The sequence below is a fragment of the Equus przewalskii genome, chromosome 15, assembly GCF_037783145.1.
Source record: "Equus przewalskii isolate Varuska chromosome 15, EquPr2, whole genome shotgun sequence".
NCBI lineage: Eukaryota > Metazoa > Chordata > Mammalia > Perissodactyla > Equidae > Equus > Equus przewalskii.
This window is the reverse complement of record NC_091845.1, coordinates 82,050,532-82,075,434: the sequence shown is the minus strand read 5'-3', so window position 1 is coordinate 82,075,434 and position 24,903 is coordinate 82,050,532. Positions and strand designations below refer to the sequence as shown.

The 24,903-nt window shown below is 36.8% G+C and overlaps 1 long non-coding RNA gene across 2 annotated transcripts in view; it reads left to right on the top strand.

Annotated features, from left to right (window-relative positions):
- The window catches only part of LOC139076231 (uncharacterized), a 282,975-nt gene that overhangs the window by 25,771 nt on the left and 232,301 nt on the right, over positions 1-24,903 (top strand). The gene's annotated exons all lie outside the window — the stretch shown is intronic.

Sequence of the window (24,903 nt, the reverse complement as noted above, 5' to 3'; positions counted from 1 at the left end):
AGAAGAGAGAAGCCTACAAGCTGTGGTAGTTCAGGAGGAAAGAAGAATTTAGACATTGCAAAAAATGTCTTGAGTGGTTTGCAAGAGATTCCAAAGCTCATACTTTAGTTGTGCGATATATTGAAGACAGGAAAATTACTGGAAAATTATTCGGAATCTTTGTTTTAAGAGCAAAAATGAGTACAGAAAAAGGCCAAAGTTATCTGATTCAATTTGACCTTTCACAGTTTGTAAGGCTGGTTGTGATCTATTCCTGTTCCAACACTGGCTGACTTGTGACCACGTGCAAGTTGTAAGGCCCCTCTTTGTGCCTCAGTTGTTCTTGGAAGTAAAATAGGGAATAGTGGAGATAGGATGAGAGGAGATTATATCTGAAATATGCTTTACAAAGAGTATTAGAGTAAGCACTCATCCCAGGTTAGCTGCTAATATTAATTGTGATAATCTCTACTATTATTGTTGTCATCATTACTGAGAGATGCTTTGAAAGCATGCACTGTGGAACCAGATTGCCTGACTTTGAATCCTGGCTCCATCACTTGCTATCTGTGGGTCTTTGGTCAAGTTACTTAAGACTCTAGGTTTCTGTTTCCTCATCTGTAAAATGGGAAGAATAGTATTTCCTTCATAGAGTCACTGTAAACATGAAACGAATTAATGTATACAAACGGTTGACGACTGTGCCTGACTCCTGGAACGCTGTCGTTAGGATGATGATGACTTTTCTGACCTCATCTTATCCCACCCTGCCTCCAGCCACACTGACTTGCCTTCTGTTTCTCATGGGCATCAAGCGCTCATGCTTCAGGTACTTTGCCCTTCAGCCAGGCCTTCCCTGACCCCCCTGTCTGTTTTGCTCCCCACCCACAGGTAATCGTGGGTCCGTTCAGGTCTAGGTTTTGTCTCAACATTTTCTGTCTGACATTATCTTTGGGTATGGATTGCTTCTCTGTTTCTTATCTGACTTCCCACACTCTTACAGAATGTAGGCTGCATGCCTTGTTTGCTACTGTTTCCCAGGGCTTAGATCAACATCTGGTGGAGAGCAGGCATTCAAAAATAGTTGTCAAATGAATGGGCACAATCGTGATAGAGTCTAAAGTGATCTGGAGGTCAGTAAGGACTACTCCCTGTCTTTTAAAGACAGTCTACAATAGAGGTGCTCAAAATGTGGTCCATGCAAGTGGCTCTATAATGCTGGGTCCAATGTTGGTGACTCTATACTCTCTGTCCACACAAGGATTCTTTGAGAATAAAGGGGGGTCCTGTTAATAACCATGTCAGGACAGCAAGCAGAAAGCAGATAGTCCAGGGTAAACCTTATTGATGAACTAGCTGTATTAGAATAACAAGTGGGGGGTGGATTCATAACAATGCAGATTCCTGGGCCTCACCTCAGCTCTGCAGCAACAGGATCATTGGTATTGGGGCCCTGGCATCTATACTTTAGGAAGGGCACTGGGTGATTCTGAAATCTGCTAAACATGCCAGAGTTTGAGAACCATTAGGGCTGAGGATTAGAACACCCTCCTTCGGGGGGCTTTGTCCTCATCCCAGGAGCCTCCCCTGAAGGTGTTAAATGCTTATTAACACTGTTGTGTGGGAGCTGCAATGTAGAGGTTGCTGTGGGAGCCAAGCGCTCGTTAGCACTCGTATTGGAAGCTCTGCCTGTTCTTGAGACTTAATTTCTTGGCAAACAATGAGAGTCTTCCTGAAGCACTTCTGCAAAGTGAGGACAAATTTGGGGTAATGTAGTGCAAATTGTAGGAAGTGAGTACATTAGCATGAAAGAGATTTAATAAGTCTGGAAAAGAGATTTAGTACGTCTGGCAAAAAGATGTAAATTTTGGGAGTAAAAGCGAATTATAGCAACATAAATAAAGGCTAATCATTTATTGTTGAACACCTTCTTTTCAAAAAATAATGCTTTGGAGAGAATGTAGTTGGAGTTTGTAGATCAGACTAACACCTGTAAAATATGAACTGTCTTGTGGATTTCTGTCATGTGTATCTTTGTGTTGGTGGCATGCGCAATACTTTCTGATTACGGGGAATAGTGGTAAAGTAAATAAAGCCTTTACCACCCTCTGACTTTTTATTTCTCGCTTCTATCACGAATTCTCCTCGTCCATTTTCTCTCCCTATAGTGGGAGTGATTACAAATTGACCTTTTGGGTTTTCCTCCTGCCATCACTAATCTTATCACTTTTCCATCCTTTTCTAACCTCTCCCAATTCACTCTTCTTTTGAGCATCCCTGATGAGGGAAGATAAGATATGAATTTATACCTTCATCAACTTAAAGTCTTACAGACAAGCTTGGTTTTTTAACAGCCTCAATGGCAAGTGTTCATTTAAGCTCCTGTATCTGTTAAATGGCTCATAGGTGCTTTAAACAAAAACCATGAAATCATAGAGATGTCGTTTTATATGGAGATGTATCTAAGAGAAGGATAGAAGTCCTTTACATACCTTCGTTTACTATCATTTCCTATGAAGTAAAAAGAGATTGATGGAGAAAGTGTTTTCATGAGGTTTCATCTAAAATAATATGAAAAATAAGAATTGCTCCACAGGCATGTTAAAACAGAGTCTGAAAGTGTCCCTTCCTCTCCTTGATTACTTTCAGCTTGTATATTTTATTTCTCACCATGTAAACCTAACCATGGGATTTGGCAATCATTCCAAGAATCTGAATTTTAAAGAGAGGGAAGAGGTTGTAGACATTGCTATTTCCAATGCCAGCAATGAGAATGGTGGGTAGAGAGTCATATAAATGCTTCTCATACTTGTTTATAAGCTAGGCTTACCATAATAATAATAATAGTAAAACAACATCATTGGAAATCGAGTGTATGTGACTTTAAAAGTTTTTGGCTTGTGGCCAGCCTTCCACCAGTAAGCTGGCTACCGTGGGTAGCAATTGGCAACTTCTTTCCCAGGTTTTCCAGTTGATGCGGTTTCAAACAGCAGGAGGGCGACTTCTCTGTATTCAGAACACCTAACAATCCCTGTTCAGAACCGATTCTTGCCTCCTTACGCTTGCCTACAAAGACTTTTTCTCTGAAATCTCCTCTAAAGACGTGGACTTATCTTAATTACTTCTAACCCTGGCTGAGTATTTGAAATACTGCGTATTACCGTATCTAACTAGTCGTTTTTCATGGCCTCCCCCACCCAAATAGATAAGCATCAATATGCTAAGGCAATCCATTATATCCTGGTATTTGTCAAAAACAAACTTTAGGTAGAAAATAAACTATTGTTTCTCAGTGAAACATTAGCCTCCTGATGGTGGGCATGTTTGCAGAGGGAATCAATACCTTCAATCAATTAATTTCTGCAGCGTCGAGAGCCAAGCTGTTGTGGAGATGGTGGTTCTATTTGAGAGAAGTCGCTTTTATTTTGTAACATGCATCTCTCACCTTCTCTCCTCACCACCTTTGATTAACTCCAGTCAACTGTGATTCCCTTCAGGTTTTAGTTTTGAGACTGTGGCCTGGGTGTGTCAGAAGTGTAACTTTTACCATCGTTCAAAGAGCAAATCCGAGGCTGTTGGACGCCCCTGGCTGTCATCTCTTGGGAGCTGGAGCAGAAAGATATACGTTTCATAAAATCAGATTGAGCACCATGTTTTTTTGTAATCCTTGTGGCTGTAATTGAAAACATTTCTTTGCATAGATTTTCCTCTTGGATACAATTTGGAGTTTAATTTTTAGTATGATATTAAAATTATATGTAAACCAATAATTTTTCATTTATGGTATAAGTTTCCATGAAGTTTTCAACAAGAATAGGGTGTTAAGCTTTAGGATTTTCTCCTGGTTCCTGGTTTGATAGTTACAAATCACTTTGTACAAAATTACTCTCTTATTCATGATTATAATTTCTCCCTTCAACCCACTTTCTCTTCTAAAAAAGGGCAGAAGTCACTTAAAAGTTTTATGGTTTGAATTTCAAAGTCACGTAAAAATACCAGATATTACATCTAATATTTTTATAGTTGAACATAGCAAAGGAGTGTTATAGCTGCTTGATACATGTATTGATGATTTCGTTATTCAAATGATATGTGTAGACTGGGCTTAATTCTTAAAATATTTTCCATTTTTTTCCTAACCTACCTAGGGAAAAACTAAAATAAAACTCACAAAGAATAACTTTTTGTAAATCTCATTTCTGGTTGACTATTTCTACTCTGAAAAGCAGTACAACAAAATAGAATAATGGAGGAGACAGAAATTTAAGATTCACTTCCTAAGAATTCTAAATTCTACAAAATAGGATATTTCTCTAAGTAGAATAAATCATGAAATTTTGGTTTTTGTATTTAAAAAGTATATTTTGACTCCTTTTCCTTAGAATTTAAAAACATATAATCTGAAATAATTTATTTTTTCACTAATGTGTGTACAGTTTCTATATTCACACTGATTTGCCCTGGTCAATCACAAAAGAAATTCAGAGTCAAGAATTATAGTCAGATAATTATTCAAACGTTCCTAAAAATAGTTTAAAAGCAATTTAGAAAATAATGGAATATACGTTGTTTACTCTGAGAAGAGTGCTAGAAATAATGAGAGTCTCAGAAAATAATATCAACACATTAGATATTCAAGAGATTGGAGATACAATGCTAGGAAAAATCTAATGCAAAAACATCAATCGCAAAGACGTAGGGGATAATGGAGAACAATTTAGACAAAGGATATTAGGTATAATGTTGATTGTAGCAAAAACAGCATAGCAAAACTGTGACTGTTGGTCCTTTGTTGGAAAAAAGTTAGGGGCAACTAAAATATTGGGAACATATGTAATTGAAAGAAATAAAAACTCCTCCATGAAAATTGGAAAAATGAGTACAGGCCTACAGGCATCAAGTAAAAAGAGATAATGGGGCCTACATGGGAGTGGAATGCAAATATAATGAATTTTAAAGAGGTGACGCTTTTTACTTGTACTAATTTTATCAGTTAGCTTTTTCTAAAATAGAAGGCTTTGCATAACAAGAGATATACTTTATATTGTAATATGCTATAATTGGATAGAAATCACAAAGATTTTCAAATTTGCTAACTTCCATTTAGGGTATATACTAAACACCTCTATATGAACATTTCCACTGGAAACAAAGCGGAAATCCTTTCCCTATATATGTTTAGAGCTTTTGGAAAATAAAAATTATAAAACAAAACGTACGTTAAAAAAGTTTCAGAGGAGGAGAAAAGAGAAAGACATGTCTTTTACTCTAATGGACCACATAGGTCACTCAGTTTTAGAGTTGAGGGTGGAAACCTAGATTCTGATTGACGCAGAGGAGCAGGGAGGACGCTGTCAGGCAGATGTGAACTACATCCAGAGGAGAGAAATCCTGGTGATGAAAGAGCCTGAGGAAGAGAAAACTGAAAAAGAAAAAGAAAGATGGGATGAAGATGGGAAAAGGGAAAAGGCTCAAAGGAATTTAAGCTCAAACAATAACCCTATCTTCATATTGCACGAATTGTTTACTTAAATGGAGTCAGCATCCTGACCCCATATGTCTACATCTTACCGATGGAGAAGAAACTAAAAGAATGAAGGTGGCAATTTACTCTGCAAGGCCGTGGAGCACCAAGGGCCTTGGCACTGTTGGGTTTCATCCTTCCCCATGAGTCTGAGAGAAACAGGCAAACTGGGTTGTGTTATCTCCGTCTACACATCTGTCCAGCATCCAGTCTCTTGTTAGGATCCAGCTGTATTTAGCTATTAGAAGATGACAAACTCCTACTAAGGTTCTGAAACTTGTAATTAAACATGGATTATCTAGAGAACACTCTAAAGGCTCTGTGGAAAAACTTTTAACTCCATTTACTTAACATGAAATCAATCATTGCAATTAATTATAGACTGTGTCAGGGCAACCCTTTCTCTGACCACATTCCCGTTCTTGCATGGGGAGGGGGTAAATGTTTTCTGAGGATGACTACGTTGTTGCCCTCTACTCCCTCTGTCAGCTGTTCTCATGTCCCTTTGGTCCTCGCCTGCCTGGCTGTGGTGTTCGAGGCTGGGTTTCGTAGCCTCACACTCTTTTGGATGAATGTTCAGTGAGTGAGGTTTTGTTACTCTTGGTGCAAATCCATACAAGCTTGCCTGCCTCTCCTTTGCTTTGTTGAATGGGGCCATTCCTCTTACAGAATGTCTCTCTCATACACTTGTCACTCCCGCGCAGTTCTCTACTCTGCCGCTGTTTGTCCTTGCTGCTCCAGCTTCTCTGCACCTCTTCCCTCAGGTCTCACACCGAGTCAGGCCAGTCTTTCAGGGTTCATCTGTACTTAGTGACCCACCAAGAGAGGGCATGCACCTTCTCTTCACTCAGTGTTTCCCATGGTTGGAGAAGTGAGGCTCTTACTTTATCGGGAGATGGATTCCAACATCTATGATCATTTCCCTTTACAAAGGGTGGTTCCGAGGCCATTTGGCTGGCGAGGAGGCTAGCTGCCCCCCACTCTGATTTCACTGGCCATTGCTTTCTGACTTTCCTTCTTTATTTCATGGCAATGTCTACCTCCTTTCCTTAGGAGGTTTAAGCTAGAAAAATCCAGTTGCCTGTGGGGCCACTTGGAAGGTTATGTCTGTTTCTCCAAGCCAGGAAGCCAAATAAATACTGTCTCAATAGTGCTTTTGCTTACTGACTGTGTGACCTAGAGTAAGGTACTTAACCTCTCTGTGCCTCAAATATATGGGTGTATTTGTAATATATGAGTAATGATTCTGTAATACAAAGGTAGTGATTCCACCTACAGCACAAAGTTGGAATGAATTGTGTAAGGATGAGTGAGGATGAAATGAGTGTCTTATGCTGTTAGCACAGTCCTTGGCACAGAGCAGGTGCCGTGGAAGCCTTGCTAGTTTTCTTACTATTCTCTCAAGAGTAGGTTTACGAGTACAAGGGACATATCTGCTTGTTGGGTTGTAAGGCCAGAAGAAGAAGTTTTAATCACTCATGATCATAATATATTTATTATATCCTGAAGTAATAAACTTAATTTAGTTTCACAGCAATGTATTTAATGGTGACATCTTTAGCCTGTGAAATATGTTTTTTTTCCCTGAAATAATGATTCAAATTATATGGCTTGAATTTACGTTTCACCCAGAACTAGAGAATCGGCGTTTTTTTGCGAGGGGTATACTACCTTGCTTATTATGCTTGGGTAGTGAACATTTTGCAAAATGACCTGCATAAGGTTTAGGATTCTTAACAGATATTTCCAGTTTCAACAGTGTTTCACTTCAAAAGGGAACTCCTGCTCACAGTTCAGTTATAATCCTATGATGAGCAAGTTAATAGTTTTTGTTCTCCAATTTAGATGCTCATATGATAAAATATGGGAGAGAAATAGAAATATTGAAAGGTATTAATCAAGATTTGGGTACTATATGAATTAGACTTCACTCTCAAAATTTGGAATATTTTGAAGAGAAATGACAAAGGAGTTTTGCCCAAGGCAAATTTATGAAGTGACTAACAGATTTCTTCCTAACTACCCAAATTATGGGTATTAGGGACGGTGGGGAAGAAAGTGAAAGGCATACATGTTTTGCTTTTCGTAAACACGTCTTCACAGAACAATAGCAATTGTTATTGTCAGCTCATGAAACTGCGAGAGTCCTCTGATGTGTTACTTTATGAAGTGCGTGTGTTTATCTGTCTTTAGAGCTTGGAGTTTCGTAAGCGTTGTAACCTGTTAGAGGCATGAAAGCTATTTTGTTGGTTACCACTGACGTGTAACGTGTTGAGCTATAAATGCTAGCTATGGTTTTGTATGTTAGCTATATGTTATATAGTTTTGTATATTCCCTTTTAGCTGTCTAAAAGCTCTAAGATATTTCAGATGATAAAGGAATATTAGATAAATAATCTATACTTTTTCTTAAAAATAACACATTTAGAATTTAAAATGTCTGGTTTGTTGATCTTTCTATAAATTATTTAGAGAGAAATAATAAATTATAGGCATTTTTTGAGGCTTCACAGGATCAAAAATGACTTTATATCATGCAATTAAGCCTGTGTATTTCCAATGAGAAGGCGAAGTTGTTTCTACAGTGTAGTGTCACTATTATTTTCAGAAAAGAGGAAATATTGCTTCAGTAATTTTTTCCTTCCCTCCCTCCCTTTCTTCCTTTTTTCCTTCCTTTCTTCCCTTCTGTCTCTGCAATGATGGCAATAATCTGTTGGTCTTTTAAGAGGGTGGCAGAATTTTAGCCTTTAAAAGATTAAAAACCGCACAACTAGCATAGGTCTGTGCATCATATGGGCACTTCGGACAGAGTTGTTGTTTGACTAATAACACAACCACTCTGGCAGACAGAGAGCAAAACTTTTAGGATTTTTGTTATGGGAAAAAAGCTGCTAGTGAAATGTAAATCTATGTTTGTAATGGTCTCTCAAGTGCCTGTCTCTCCATAAAGATACATCACTACAGACGGAAAGTTCAGGAATAAAATTTTTAGTTTTAAGGGGCATGATTTCATCTTGATAATAAAGAGTTATCACATTTTGTGTTTCTATCATATTTCAAATATTACGGAATATAAAGGCAATTCTACATGACATGGTTTAAAATGAAACCTATGTTAGATTTTCTTAGTAATAAAGCAATTTCTACAACATGAGACCAATAAAGTAATTTTGGTTTGAAATAGCAAATGAATTAAAGGTCTAATTACCAAGTAATTACCCTGCATTATTTGATTACTACCTAAATAATGTAGATACAATTTTCTGATGGATTGTAGTCTTATTTTTACCTGATAAAATGAAAATGGATTGAAGTAATCTAAAAGGATCTAACGTAGCTAGAAATTTGCCTTCCAGGGCTACTGAGAGACATTGTTTTCTTGCCTTTCTTCTTATTAGCACCATAGGAAAAGTCCAGGCACGTGACCACATTTAAATCAACGTCAGAAGAGAATAAATCATTAATTTCTCTAAAGGTGTGGAGGAGGATGGATGAATTGCATTTACTCTGCAACTAATATTTCGAGAATTGAGATTAGGAACTTTTGACATTGGAAAATGGGAAATTAAAGAGAAACAGTATAAATAATCTTTCAGCCAAACGTAAAGCTCTAATTATAACGGAAAATGGAGAACAAAAGATTCCGTAAATAAGAAAACATGTTTTCATCTTTTAAATATTTCTGAAAGTGTATTGAGTACATAATAGTTAAATATAGCACATTACAACTGAGCCAGCCCTAGTGGTCATGTGGTTAAGATCTGGCGCTCTCACCACCTTGGCCCAGTTCGTTTCCGGGTCAGGGAACAACACCACCTGTCTGTCGGTTGTCGTACTGTGGTGAGTGTGTGTTGCTATGATGCTGAAAGCTCTGCCACTGGGATTTCAAATACCCGCAGGGTCACCCATGGTGGACAGTTTTCAGTGCAGCTTCCAGACTAGACACACTAGGAAGAAGGACTTGGCCACCCACTTCCAAAAAAGTTGGTCATGAAAACCCTGTGAATAGCAGCAGAGCATTGTCTGATACAGCGTCAGAAGGTGAGAGGATGGCCCAAAAAACCGGGCAGGGTGCCGCTCTGCTGTACCCAGGGTGTTAGAAGTCGGAATGAACTGGATGGTACTAACAAATAGCACATTTATTTCTAAATCTTCTCTATGTGTCTGAAAGGACTAGGACAGTATTATTATCATTATTGTTATTACATAAGAAAAGCATACTGGCCAATGTGAAGTTCACACAATAAATCCATTTTCCACTATGAATTTGGATATTTACAATAGCAGGTCAATTACAATTAAATTGGGACATACTTCATCTAGATATTAAAGCAAAATACATTTTCCACTTTCTTGGTTATAAACATATGTTCTGGAGGTAGCAACATCAATATTACCTTGGTTGGGTGTGGAAATTGTTTGCTATTAAACTGTGCCTCAGTTTGTGAACTAAAACGTGTGCAGCAGGACCACATCAAAGGCTGGCAGTCATTAAAAGACATCAAAGGGCAGTCTCCCCGAAGTCCTTAAGTTTTATGGCAGGTGCCTCATAGAGATGTCAGGTCATCTTGGGAAGCCAGGAGAAGACTCCATCTAAACTCAGTTGTCTTTGGTCCTTTCATCTGTTCGGGAAGATGGGTGTCCTGGGTCAGAGGGAGTTCTTCAGTGGCTGGGACACTGGACATCAAGCCTCTCTAATTTCAGCTGCTCTCAGCATGGACGCTGCAGGCATGGCATCTCCTGATGGACGCATCTGGGGAACAGAAAAATGATCCTTGTGATAATGTCATCGAGTGCCTATGAGGCGTGGAGGCCCCAGCCTCGTTTTTGGCTCCTCTCAGGACACAAACACATGGGTATTTCTGGTCTACTTAGGCAATTGCGGATAACTTGGGAGAGGGGCCATCTCCAGATTCTAGAGCAGTACTTCATTCGCTTAACATGAGGCTAAGACAATTTCTACAGAAGAACAGAATAATGAGATTTCTGGTTAAATAAAGTAGCACAATAAATCCAGTTTTTTTCTGGTTAAGCCGACTCGTATAATTATTCCCTTAACGAGATATTACAAAAAGCTATATAGAGAATAATATCTTTGCAATCAAATTAGGGGGCAACGATGGCTAATTTTTAGCTGATTAGAGAAATGCATGTATTGCACATGAAAACAAATACCTAAGGTCTTCGATTACTTAGATGTTTTTACTATTTGTTTTCCGGCCACATCTGCACCATCTCAGGGTACATTAATTTAATTTTTCTTAACAAGTATATCTTTTAAATTGTCGTAAGCCTAAAACATGTCTTGGCTAGTTGTTTCTACTTTATTAGGACCAAACAAAATTTGCAGAAGAACTAACAAATTATCATGAGCTCTGAAGGTTTTTTAAAATTTATTTATTTTTGTCTAAAGAATTAATATATTTAAAGAATACAGTTACAACCATTTTGTACAGCTTTGATCATTCACTTACATATCATTAAGTAGTCTAAGCATTTTATTATGAAAGGGCTCTGTTTACAAATTAGACCAAAGAACACATTTCACAGTGAAGATCAGCATATATATTGTATTTTATTTCAGATGCACATGACACAACCCTAATATTAGAGCCAGATGATTAAAAGAACATTACCTGAGCCATGAGAGTCGCTGAATGAGCTATGCTAAATTGGTTGTTTTCTGTTTTGTGATTAATTGTGCTTCTAAACCATATTTTAGTGTGCTTTGTTTTTCTGTCCCCAGTCATCCCATATTATTAAAGAGAAATTCTGCATATCTCTCCTGGAGTCCAATTAAGGATTTGCATCATGACTAGATTTTTCACTTTAATTACTGTATATAAAGTAGGTTTTGACTTATTTCCATATTTATCAAACTATGCAGAAGAAGCAAAATTCATCAAATAAACAGATATCTGTGGCTATAATTGCAGCCTGCATCGAGCATGTAGGAAGAAAATATGAGGGTCCAAATTTCATTATGTAGAACATAATAAACATCTGAATAATTAAACTGTGTGTAAATCATAGGCTTGGCAGTAGTAAGAACAGGGGAGATAGCTTCATTTGATCCAAAATATATTTTAAATATATTTCTAAAAATACATCCTGAACATTAGACAAACAACAATGAATTGAAAAACTTTCATCTCTTATTAGGTGAAAAATATAACATTGGATAACGTCCATTCAAAAATTATTTTTATATTAATTGTAATATATGATGAGCTTTCTGTGTGCATGGATTTCCAAAAGTCCTTTTTTTTTTTTTTAGCAAATAGGAAATAGGAGAATAAAACCAAAAGGAAGTTAATATTAGCAAATTATTTTGATGATTTCTCTTTGTACTTATACCATAAGTAATTAACATTGGGAAAATGACCCATCAATTTCTAGGACTAGGAAAACACTCCTGTCTTCTAAATACATATAATTGAAAGCTCCAAATAATCATTCTACTTGCAAATGTTTAGCCATACTTCTTATTATGTTTGCTTAATTGTGTAGTAAAGAATTTGTAGCTAAATAAATACAGGGAGTATTATTTTTATTATATTAAAAATTTAATGGTGAAAATATATTAGTATTATGACCAAGATACTAACAACTTGTCAAAAGTGGAAAATGCAGGACTTTTCATTTTAAGCATGATTCTTTAACTTTTGAGATATTCAGAAAAAATATTTCAAATGATTTTACTTGTGGTTATTTAATTACAAAATCTTAAATTGTTTCTAGTTTCACAAATGAATTGGGTTTATTAATTTCAAAACTTTCAAAAAGACATTTTTAATTTAAATTTTTACCATAGTGACGCTCCTGACAGGGAAAGTTTAATTCTAGTTATTGTAAGGTTGCTAAGGGCTTTGAATTAATTTGTCTTGTAAGACCTGCTGTGAGTGTAGCTGGCTACTTTTGAATTAGATATTAAGGACAGATAAAGTGATGAACCTGCTTGGCTTCCACTATGTGAAGATTCATCATATTGTGATTTCCACAGGCTCCCAGAAGTGAGGATGTCTAGCAAATAGGATCTGCTTAATGTTGTCTGAAGTCATTCATTTTTCTCCTGCAATTGATAGAGAAATTTCCTTTTCACTTTTAAATATGCTACAGAATGTGAAAATGTGGCCTTTTACAGGTAACTACAGCTAACCATATCAAGGCTACTATGTTATTGCCCATCTACATAAGTTGGGTATATTCTAATGTGGATGCATGGGGACAGTGAATTACAAAATTGGGTATGGAAGTACAGAATGTACGTTTTTATTTTGAGGGGAGGTGAAGAAATAGGTTTGAATTCACTCCAATAATGAGTTACTATACATCTCTTTGGACTGAGAATTCTGATTAACTGTATGAATCCTTTGCTTGATCCATTTTCCTGTCTCAGCAGCCTTCCTGGGCAGGCTTGCTCTTTCTCACTTAAGGCTTATATGCAGGGAGATATTGAACAATAAAAGCATAAAATCACAACGAAATGAATGCACACACATTAAAAGTGGTTGACAAAATTGAATAGAATCAGTAACTGGATGTCTTATGGCTTCTTATAAGAAATAACTAGTTGATGCCTTAACTCTGTTTTCAAAACCCATGACTATGGAGGAAGTTATTTAGATGGTCATATAATAAAGAGATATCATGTCATGAAACCAGGAGAAAAAGTTTCAGAGTATTTGTGTACTGTGTGGAGGAAATGTTGATAAAATGTTAAAGGGGGTAATTAGAAAGATAGAACTTTTAAGATTTTATTTTTTCCTTTTTCTCCCCAAAGCCCCCCGGTACATAGTTGTGTATTCTTCGTTGTGGGTCCTTCTAGTTGTGGCATGTGGGACGCCGCCTCAGCGTGGTCTGATGAGCAGTGCCATGTCCGCGCCCAGGATTCGAACCAACAAAACACTGGGTCGCCTGCAGCGGAGCGCGCGAACTTAACCACTCGGCCACGGGGCCAGCCCCGAAAGATAGAACTTTTAAATTCCAATGGTGCAGGTTACGGTTTGATATTCTGAATAGAGAACACTTCAGCGGAACATTCCAGGAGCCAGATCTCCACCATATGGTTGAAGACCATTTTCAGTAGTAGCAGTTTTCTAGAATAAAGAAAAACTGTGATTGACATCCATATTTCCCGGTAATTCTAAAATGATTTCTCATTTTCACGCTGGTTTTGACTGCAGTGATAGTGTTACACGAATAATTTAGGAAATGAGTAGCTTTTGAAGAAAAAGATTTCAGTTTTAATTTATAAAATAGATTTGCTTTGTATAATGCCCAGTGCAGAATCATGAACATAGATTGTTTTCCCTCCCTAAAAAGAGAATGTGGTCTCTGTTATCTGTAGATTTCTTCTTGAAGAAGCATCTGCTGGTATCTAGATCTCTTCTCAACTCAAATAAGATATATTTTCATTTTGATTATTTTTCTCTCCTTCTGTAATCAAACCTAAGGATTCCACTGTAGGAAGAAAAGTTGTTTAAAAGAGAGATTGCTGGACCTCACTCCAGATCCACTGATTTAGAATCTGAGGGGTTGAGGCCTGGGAATTTGCATCATAAACAATCATCTGAGGCATTGCTGCGCTGGCAAATGTTTGACAACTTGCTCCACAAGAAAATGTACATGCATATATATATATATATATATATATATATACTCATTTTGTTATATATATATTAATTATAAGCTTTGATGTAAACAATATACAGTGCACAACCTAAAATATACAGTACTCTTTAATGTAAATTCCATACAGCCAATTGATCTGCTCAGAATGATTTCTTTAATTTTTGCTGAATTCTTTTATCTCTAACCAAACTATGGTTGCACCTGATAAATGAATATAGTCCCAACATGAATGTTGGTTGATATTTTTATGTATGATAAGACGAAAATGAACCAACGAAGAACATACTGGAACTCACTTGTTAATCAATGGTCAGTAACTTCTTTGCTAAATAGAATAATAATTTTCAAATATTGAGAGAATGTTTCTTCAATTTTATGCTATTCATAATGTAATGGTTATGGACTCGACACTTTTAAGTGTAATCTGCGTTAGAATAGACAACGAAATCAACAAAATAATAAGGCCTGTTTTGCGGCATTTTTCAAACTTCATGGTGTAAACACTCCCACCTTGGCCAGTTTCAAGCTGCCAGTGTGATGGACTCAAAGCAGAGTTGGGAAGGGGTGCCCATAGTGCACGATGTATTTCCACCATGGTGATATGGTAGCTGTAAATGACCTGAACAGCGAGCTATTAGTAAAATGTGGTAAATAATTAGGAAGTGATGAGTTTTGATTACCTATTACCTGTATTTTTAAGATAATTTATTTAGATTATTTTAATATATTTAAGATAATTTATATTTAAAAACATAATTTTTAATAATGGTTGCACTTAACAACTGCTCACAAAATTCCAGAAAGTTAACAATTTAAAAATTGATTTAAAAATTATAATCAGAAATATTAGAAATTTCTCAAGACAATAGCTAGACATATAGACAGATTACTTTTATAATGAATGGAACACAGTTTACATACTTAGGCATGTGGTAGGTTGCTGTGTATGTGTATTAACATCAAACTATAAAGAATAAAGTGTTTACTCAGTGCCCTCAAGGCACTTAGCTTGGTGCTAATGGCTGTGGGAAATCCAGAAACATAAGACTTTCTTTTTTTTACCCTCAGTCCCTCATAACATATTTGCATGAAAATATTAAGATAATAGAGTGATTAATGCAGACTGAAGTGTGAAAGTATAAGGGCAGACTGGTAGCTCTGTGATGGCTATAAATAGTATGGAAGGTATCTTGGAAGAGGTGTAACTTAACTGGGAACCTGAAAAATGGGTAGTCAAACCCAGATATTGGTCTCACTTACAGAGGAAGGAAGAAGATGGCAAGGAACAAAATGAGCTGAACAAACATGCAAAATCTAGAAGAAGGTTTTACCGGTTCTTTTCTTCAGATTTCAGTGGTATAATCCAACCCACACATAGTCAGAGGGGGTTAGGAGTTTGAGAGTGTCTCTTCACAGGATCCTTAACTCTAGTCTTTTGGGGGGCATCCTCCTCATCCTCCATCAGATCTCTTTCCTCAAATTCCTGCTCTTCTTGGTGTTTTAAAGTCTTTGCTTCTCTCTCAATTGCTCTACTTCCTCTTATGAAAGTTGGTTTGTTTCTGCCCCTTTCAATTCTGTTGGGTAACAAATACTAAGTCCTGTAGGGTCAGCAAAGGGTTAGTTGGTTTCTGCATTGGTCTGTTTAACAACAAATTCTGTGTAATTGTGTAGTGTAGTCAAAGTTCCGACAGGAAGCCAGAGGGAGGCTACGTTGCCTCCCTAAGTGAGTACACGTGTACAAAGAGGTGAGGACATTCACAGCAAGCTTTGACGAAAGGACTCATTGCCCAGGATGTAGCAGAGAGGAAAGGACGGACTCCTGACTCCTGGGGAAGGAAGGTTAAGGGTCATGGTTTCTCAGCACTCTGGGCAGGGTTCATCACACAGCAGAAAGGGGGGTGCTGTGTGTGTGTCAGGCAGTGCTCTGACAGCCACACAGCTTCAGAAAGATGGGTCCTTGCTCATCTGGCCAGAGGAGGCATAATACTCTCTTAACATTCATGCTTCAATTTATCAAAATTTCATGTTTCTTATTATTTTTACTATGTAATATTGTTCACTCTTAAACCAAGTAGTATTCTATGATTACATTTCTTTTATTATATAACTGTTTTTTACCCTGGAGTTAATGATTGTCTGACTTTCTTATTTGCTTAATTTCTTTGCCCCTCCAGCCAGGTCTTCCCACGCTGTACAAAGCGTCTGTACAGTGCTTCCTAATAAGTAACTTGTCTTCTATATTTGGGTCCTTTGGTTTTGAGTCTCGTGTTTACCTCAATGTTGATTCATACCCCCATTTAGTAGAACGCATTCTCCATTAGCTTCTTGAGAGATAAATATACACAAAAAAATGTATTTGGGAATTTGCGTGTGTGAAAATGCTTTTTTCTGTTCTCATACTTGATCATTAGTTAGACTAGATAAAGAACTCTAGTTGGAAATCTTTTGATGCTGTACTTATTCTAAATTGATTGTGAATTTTATTTTTTTTAAAGAACTTAGTTGGATCTTAATGTTATTACTAATAAAAAATTTCACAATGTGCAACTTAATACTGTTAAATTTATTTATTATGTAGTGTAGTGAAAGGCACCTCAATTCAACATGTCCAAAACAGAACTTACTCTTCTCTTCCCTGCTCTGCTCTTAGTTTTCTCATTCTCATGATACCATTTACCTAATTATATCTGTCAGAAACATAACCCTCATATGCAATTTGTCATTAATTCTTATCAGTTACTTCTGATAAATTTCTCCAAGACATCCACTTCTCTTCCTCTTACATCTAGCAAAGCACTCCAAGACACCATTCCCTCTTACCCCGCCAAATTTCCTAACTGATCTCTTTATATTCACTCTTGTCCTCTTTCATTCTGTTCTCTTTACTACAGCTGGATATATCCTTTTGAAATGCATATCTGGTGATGTCAAATTCCTACTTAAAATTAGTCTTCAATGGATTCCCATTAGCCAAGTTTATTTCAATGGATAAAGACCAAGATCTTGAGCAAGGTCTACAAGACCTTCCGTGACCTGGCTTTGACCTACATCTCTAGTCTCATTCAGCAACATAATTCCACGCTATATTATCATTGTTTCAGTTCCTTTACCTTACCATTTTCAAACCAGCCGCAGGGCCTTTGCACATATTATTTTGTAGGGAGCACTCCTTAACCTTCTCCTCCTCTCCTTCCCCAACCTAATCTTTAAATCTAGTTCTGCTTTTACTTCTTCAGGACACCTTACCTAACCTCCTATTTTAAATTTTCATAGAAAGATTTTTTTCATCAGACATTACAATTGTAATGTTATGTATCCTTTGTATCATTACTTAATTAAAATCTGGCTTCCTAATTAGACTATAAGCTCCACGAAGATAGGAATCTTGTCTATTTTCCTTCATCAGTGTATCCCTTGTGTTTCACATATGGCTGACTCATAGTACACTAAAATTAAATATTTGTTGAGTTAATAAATACTTTTTCCCTTGTCTTCTCTTCCTTGCCTTTCCTTCTCTTTTTTCTTCTTTGTTTTATTCTTTTTCTTTCATTCTTGCTCTTTTGTGGGGAGCTGGCCATGAATGATAACTAACCTGATTTTATCTGGATTATTCAAGAAAACAAGCCAGACAAGATCAATGAAGAACAGACACACCTTGTTTTATTGTGCTTCACTTTGTTGTACTTTGCAGATATTGTGATTTTTAAGACCCTCCACCAGCAAAAAGATTATGACTTGCTGAAGGCTCAGATAATGGTCAGCATTTTTTAGCAATAAAGTATTTTTTTATTAAGAAGTGTATATTGTTTTTTAGACAAAATGCTATTACATACTTAATAGACTACAGCCTAGTGTAAACATAACTTTTATATGCACTGGGAAACCAAAAAGTTCATGTGACTCACTTTACTGCGATATTTGCTTCATTGTGCTGGTCTGGAACCAAACCCATATCTCTGAGGTATGTCTGTAAATATTTAAAGATCTCTTTGAGTTTTCAGTTAATAAAATGGTTATAATTGCAATGGGCATTGTAATAGCAATGTTTAATTTTGAAGTATATTTATTTGGGAGTTTATATTCCAAAATGGGTTTATGAAAAAAGAAACTAAGGGTATTATGAACTTTCACTCAGCAGCATTTAAAAATATTCAAGATATTCCAGTTATTTTGCTTAAGGATGGTAAACACACTCAGCAAGGAGTGATTCATTCATTCTATGAGATCATTGCTTCCTTCCTATTTCGTAATGAGATTTTTGCTCCGTTTCTTTTAGAAAACCATCTATGTAACTCATGACTTCATGAACTCTTTGTTTATAGATGCATATGGGGCGCCTTAGCTTTCTACTGGAGTAGTTACGGATAGCATCACGTTGTAGCCTGGAAATGATAATGATGGTATTATTTTGAGCGCTTCCTTGTGAGACCACACTTATAATCGAGGAGGCAAATCTTGTGTATCTCCACCCACATTTTTATTTGTGACTATTTTATTCTTTCATCTTTAGAAACCTGATTCACCTTCTATTGGATAATAGCTTTCTGAGTCAGACTATGGATTGTGCTGTGTTCCCAAAAGGCAAATTTGTGAGTTTTAGATAAATGTCACATAGTTTTGTTTAATTATCTCAAAATATATAATCCAGCAGGGGAGAATGACAGCTGCATGAGGATGTATATATTCAAGAATCCTCTTGCTGGTTTTTGGCAGAGCCTGCTGTCCTTCCAGTCTCTTTGTTGACCATGTGCAAAAGACTGGATCAACTTTCAAACACTTTATTATGGTTTAATGGGGGAATCATTAGTAGATGAGTTTAACAGACCCAAATGCTAGACACTCAGTGGTTTATTTTTCAAGATTAAAATAATGTCTGTTTCTAACCTTCAGTAGTTTAAAGGAAATTTGCATACAGCTGGATCCAGTTAAGTGCCTTTCAGACTTCTTGTGACATTAAGAATGTACAAGCATTAAGAGTGCTTGTAATACAATTGACTTTAGGCTGAATTTTACATTAATGGCCCCCTTTGTTATTTAGCTGGCATTAAAGGCTTAAGTACAAGAAAATCCATGTACAAAGCGTATCATTTTTATTTTAATTTAAACTCCCAAGAAATTTAGTGACTAAAACATCCGTTATGCCATTTGGAATAATTTTTTTCCCTAAAGCTCTTTGTAGCAAGAGACAAATGTTAGCAGAATCCCAAAATGCACAGTTACCTCAGGATTGCTGGGCAAATTGATAAAGACTACAGCGATACAAATTGGAATCACAATGGCCAGGGGACACAAAGCTGATGGGGTTTGGGCCTCTCTTAGGATGCTGTTAGGAAAAGGGCCATTAACATTGGCAAATAGGAAAAAGAACTGTGAGTAGGATGCTAACAAGTACAGCAAGGGAGACGGTGCAGCCGCTGCCAGAACAGGAAGTGCTTTCAACCAATCTCGAAAGGAAATCCTTTGGACTGTCTTTCTTCAACAAATGCCTAGAAATTATGCTATTTATATGGCATCTACTTGCTTATTAATATCTTTAATGGGAACTATTCAATGTTAATAAAATTTCTACTTCTTTAGAAATATTGGGATATCCTAGGTAAGCGAATTTTATGGTTCACTTTAATGTTACAACTCTGGAAAATAGACTAGTCTGCATTTGATTCTATTCATCAAAAATTAGCCTGTTACTATGCACAAGGCACTGGGCCAGGAGCTTTCCTTTCTTAGGATGTGAGAAATGCGTTGCATATAATTGTGCATCTCTTTGATGACCTGGGATCTTGTAGCGCCTCCTGTAGTCTCCATTCTGAATATTTATCCTCACTGAAAATTAGTTGGGAAATGGAAGTAGAAGGTGAAGGAGACAGCACTGAACTCTACGATTACCTTGGAAAATATATACCTTTGTATCTGAAATTCTTTTCCTTTTTATTTGCTTCTTTTTCTCAGAAGTAAAATCCTAAGAAAAATTTGATTAATTGAGGGAACTGCATGGTTGAGTTCCAAATAATTGAGTGTTTATCACAAACTCATCCTCTCTCTAAATCTTTGGTTATTCTTTTAAAAGAGGGCTTCTTGCAACTACCCTACCTGATATCATTTGAGAAGTGACTTTTCAGTGCCTAATTAATGAAAGATGAAAAATACAGATGGGAAGAGACTGAAGTTTGTGATTATATCTGTTGGCTGGAATTGGTATACTACTGAACTACAACTGAACTATAAACCCGCTGGGAGCCTAATGATTATCTGGAGAGCACAGCCAAAGAAAACATCTGGGAGAACAAACACACATTGCCAAGACCTCCCAATCAGTGGGTGGAAAATAGCAACTTGGGAAGCTGGCCATGCTCAGAGATCTCTGTCCTAGAAGTGTGGGAGGATGACACTTTTATTGGAAAATATTCCAGATGGGCTGGATATCAGGATGTAACCGCAAGAGGCAAGGCAATGATTCACTCCTCATACTTAGACACAAAATCAGGGCTGGATCTGAGGGATAAGGTAGAAACCAAAATCTCAGCTTACACACTGACCAGATTGCAGGGAATGAACAGAAAATGCACATGAGTGAACTTGACCAATGGAAACTGTGGCAAATGGAAAGCTTATGCATTGTCTACCTGGTGAAGTGGTCATCTATTGTCATCATGTGGAAAGGCAGGCCCAGTGTGGCCAGATCTTACAATTTTTAAAGAGATCAAAAATTTAATATCATGAATTTTAAATGTTGTAATTAACACACATCAAGAAACAAAAAGTACGTCAAAGAATTGATAGGCCAGATCTACAAGTCTTCCATATTTATGCTATATTCTTAGAGTGTCCTGTAAGTCCCTTACTTCTCCTCATCTCCCTCTGGGCTACCCCTCCGTCACTCCACACTGGCAGCACTTACCTTTCCTAAGTTCTTCAAATGATTCTGCTTTAGGAGTGCTCTTCAGTCATCCTTTTTGTTTGGTTATCTCTTATTCATCCCTGAGATCTTAGCAAAAATGTCACCTCTCAGGAAAGTTATTCTTGATAACCCCCATCTCCAATCCTCCAAGATTTGGTAGGGATTCCACTCTTAGGACTTTGAACTCTTTGTTTATCATACTTATCCAGTTATCATTTGTGATTTTTCAGGGGGAGAACGTGGTGAGAGAAGCCAACTATTTGTTTAATGTTTACTTCTCCATCGAACTACAAGCACCACAAGTTTGGGGACTTGTCTGTTTTGTTGAATGCTGTTTCTCCGGAACTTAACATGGTACCTATATAGGACCTCAGCATATGTTTGCTGAATGAATCAGTGAACTATCCCCTGGCACCACAAAACTAATATATTTTGTGGGGAAGGGTACACGAGATCTCTCCATGGTCCTGAAACCTATTTGTGAAAAGACAGGGCCACTTGATTGAAACATTTTAGGAGGGAAATGTATGACACTAGTGACAACTAATAACAACTGGCCAAGAAAGGGGAAAAGATGAATGAAGAAAAGAGAACTACAAAAGGAACTAATATTTTTTGAGACCTTTCTACCTGTGTGATTCTCTGCTTTACATACATAATCATATTTAATCCTCAAAACAACGCGGTAATATAGATATTTTTACCTTCATTTTTTGGCTGAGGAAACCAAGGCTTAGAGAGATTAAATAGTGTTCAGAAGTCCCATTTCTCAGAGGTGACTGAGATGATATTCCAACAGTAGTTTGTTGGACTCCAGAGTTCACTTCATTAACAAAGGATGCTGGGTCATGAAGGTTGATAGAACTTAAATGCTTCTTGACTAAAGGGAAGATTAGTTTTATAAACTCATATAAGAGGTTGAAGCTGTCAGTGTGGCAAGTGGGTCCATCCCAACTGCAAGGAGTAAAAGGCCGCAAAGTTTGTGAATCAGCCAGGATCAATAGTATGTAGCCATCAATTGGCAACACTTGCTTTTCCAGGATGAGTTTTAAAAGATAATAACTTCTTTGTAGTAAATAATGAATATATTGGAATAACATTAGTTACTGAGTGCAAAGGATGTGGCTCTTTATCTTGAAGAATTCACATTTTGACAACGTTTAATCCTGAGAAGAGATAATAATAAATTTCATGATTGTAGGTTTTTCTTTAGGTTAAAGAGCACCTAGAAATGCCGAAGAGGTGCATTCTGTATCTTAATTATCTTAGTTATCTGAATTATCCCCCAAACATCTTTATTCTGGTACTGGTGGTATATTACTTGTAAGGAATACTCACACTACCAAACACTTATTTGCACTTGAGTGTTTGAAAGGAGTTAACTGTTAGCTGTACACAAGGTACTCCTTTGGTATACTTATGAGTGGATGTTGGCATGGGGCCTTTGATGAATGGATTCAGTTGCAAGACCACTAAGCAAATCTCAGAGGGGAAGAAGAGAGAAAAATAACATGATGATGCTTCCAAGTTCAAGTTCAAAGTTCAAAGTTCAAAGGCCAGGAACTGACTCATGGACATAAGGAGATCCTGCCATCACACTTACAAATCCCAGTTTTAGGAGAGGCTGAAGCAAGAGATAGATGTTTATGCCCAATGCCCAGTGCTTGTAGCATCACCCCTTCTGGCTTGTTCAGATGTTTTAGGTAAACATCCCTGCTCGTCACACCCTTATGTATTCTTTTCTCCCTTCAGAGACCTCCACTTCAATGCATCCTATCCTACTTCCTTCCAATTTTATATACTGCATAAAAATGGAAACTGTGACTTGGCCTGGGTTCTGATCATGACTGGAAGTGGAGGAATCATAGAATCCATGGGGTACTTGATAACATCTGGTTCTGGCAGACATGCTTAAAAATTTCAAAGAGACTACTAATGAAGTAATCATCGTTCCTTCACTTATTACACAATGAGGCTGTTCAGATTCAGTTTCCCTTAAATTGTCCTTATTTCTCACTTGTTTTACATACATGCACAATTTAGCCTTCAAAGGATCAATTAAAACAGTGACCGAACCTGTTGATATATTTAAGTTTTCCAGAAGTAACAGTTTCTTTGTGTCTTATTATGTACTCATTTAATTCTGCAGTTTTTACTTAATTCCTTTCCCATGAAAAATGACAAAGACGTAAGCATTATAGACAGCAAATTATGGTCTGGAAGCCGGCATTCTGACAAGTGTCTGTTAATTTCATGGCGTAGAAGTTGAATATAGTATAGTATCTTATATTATTTTCTGCTTATTTCAACCTATACAAGGTAATGAATATGGTATATCTTTAAAGCAGATAGCTTTTCAAGTAGATTTGACTGTGGAAATGAGATGTGATTTCAAAAGTTACCATTCTAAAAATGGAATGTTCACAAACATGAGCGAGAGTGAACATTAAGATAACTATGGGGCTTTGGAAGCAATGGCTTTAGAGCAACAAGCAACGTTAGCTTTAGCAAAATAAAATTTGTCATCCCTCTGTGACTTAGACCTGCTATAAATAGAAACTGTTTAAAAGGTGTTATTTAGTAGTTTCCATTATGCAGCTGTCTATTTAAATCATTTAATTCTGGCATCTAATCCGACTCCCGGTCTCCATCAGAGACAAATAAGAAACCATATGTGAAGGCGTCTGTGGAAATCTTCCTTTTATTTATGACAACATTAAAGTAAGACTCTGATGTCAGTTCCTTAACAATAATACACGTTCCTTTGCACCGGTAGTGCTGGGTACTTGGGCACATCCCTCAGTGGTATCTTATACCTACTGCTGTTTACTTCATTATATACAGATGCACAGCAGTGGAGACAGTAATAGTCTTTCTTAATTAAATAAAGCTAAATGTTAATTAGTCCAAAAATTGATTTATTTTCAGTGCATGGAACTTTTCATCCTGGGCCTTTTTCTTTTAAAGAACAGGTTGTATGCTCGTTTAGAACTTTACATTTTCCCCCTTTATTTTGGGTTTGTATTTGGAGTCTTGTGGTGGGCTCTAATCGTCATAGAGAAATTATAGGTCTACAGATGTTTTCAAGATGTTCCTCTGTCAGTAGCAGATTATCCCCTGTAGCAAAATCTCATTAAAGTGCAATTTACAGAGCTCTGCTGATGTTGCCATCAACCAAAATTAAAGGCATTAATTTTTCAAAGTTCACAGAAGTCCTTACATAAATGATGTAGCAGTTTGCAAGAACAATTTACAGAAGTGTTATTTGCAGAATTAACCTACATTAACAGAACAAATGTTGTAAGGGTGGAAGAAAGGGCTGGGCAGTGAAATTGCAGCTGTTCCCATTTTACATTAGGTGCTTGATATAAAGAAGTGTTGAAATGTAACAATGACTGCTTGCTGGGTGAAAAGTTGAGAAGGGAAAACAGGAATTTGAATGACCTTGCTAAAGAGTTAAGCTTATGATAGACTGATCACCAGTTGGGGACACCCAGTGAGACCTTAAATTCTACTTTGAAACATCTGTAGTCAATATCTTTTAAAATATTCTCATTTAGAGAATGAGTTTATGTAGCTCATGTTGTGAGTATTTCTTTTCAATAAACTGCCAAATGTTTGAGAATTTATTATCTTTACCTCGACATCCTCACAAAAAGTCACATGCATAGTGGTGTTTGTGGCCCATGATAGTAAGGTGTGACTTTCTCCTAGTAGGAGAGGTGTACTTTTTTCTATCATTATTGTATTTCTTTCCCAGATGCCTGCTTTTCTCTAACAAAACCTTGATTATTGAATTTAAAACATCATAGTTGAAACCTCAAATGGATTAAACATTTCAGAGATAAATATCAAACCCAAAAAAGGC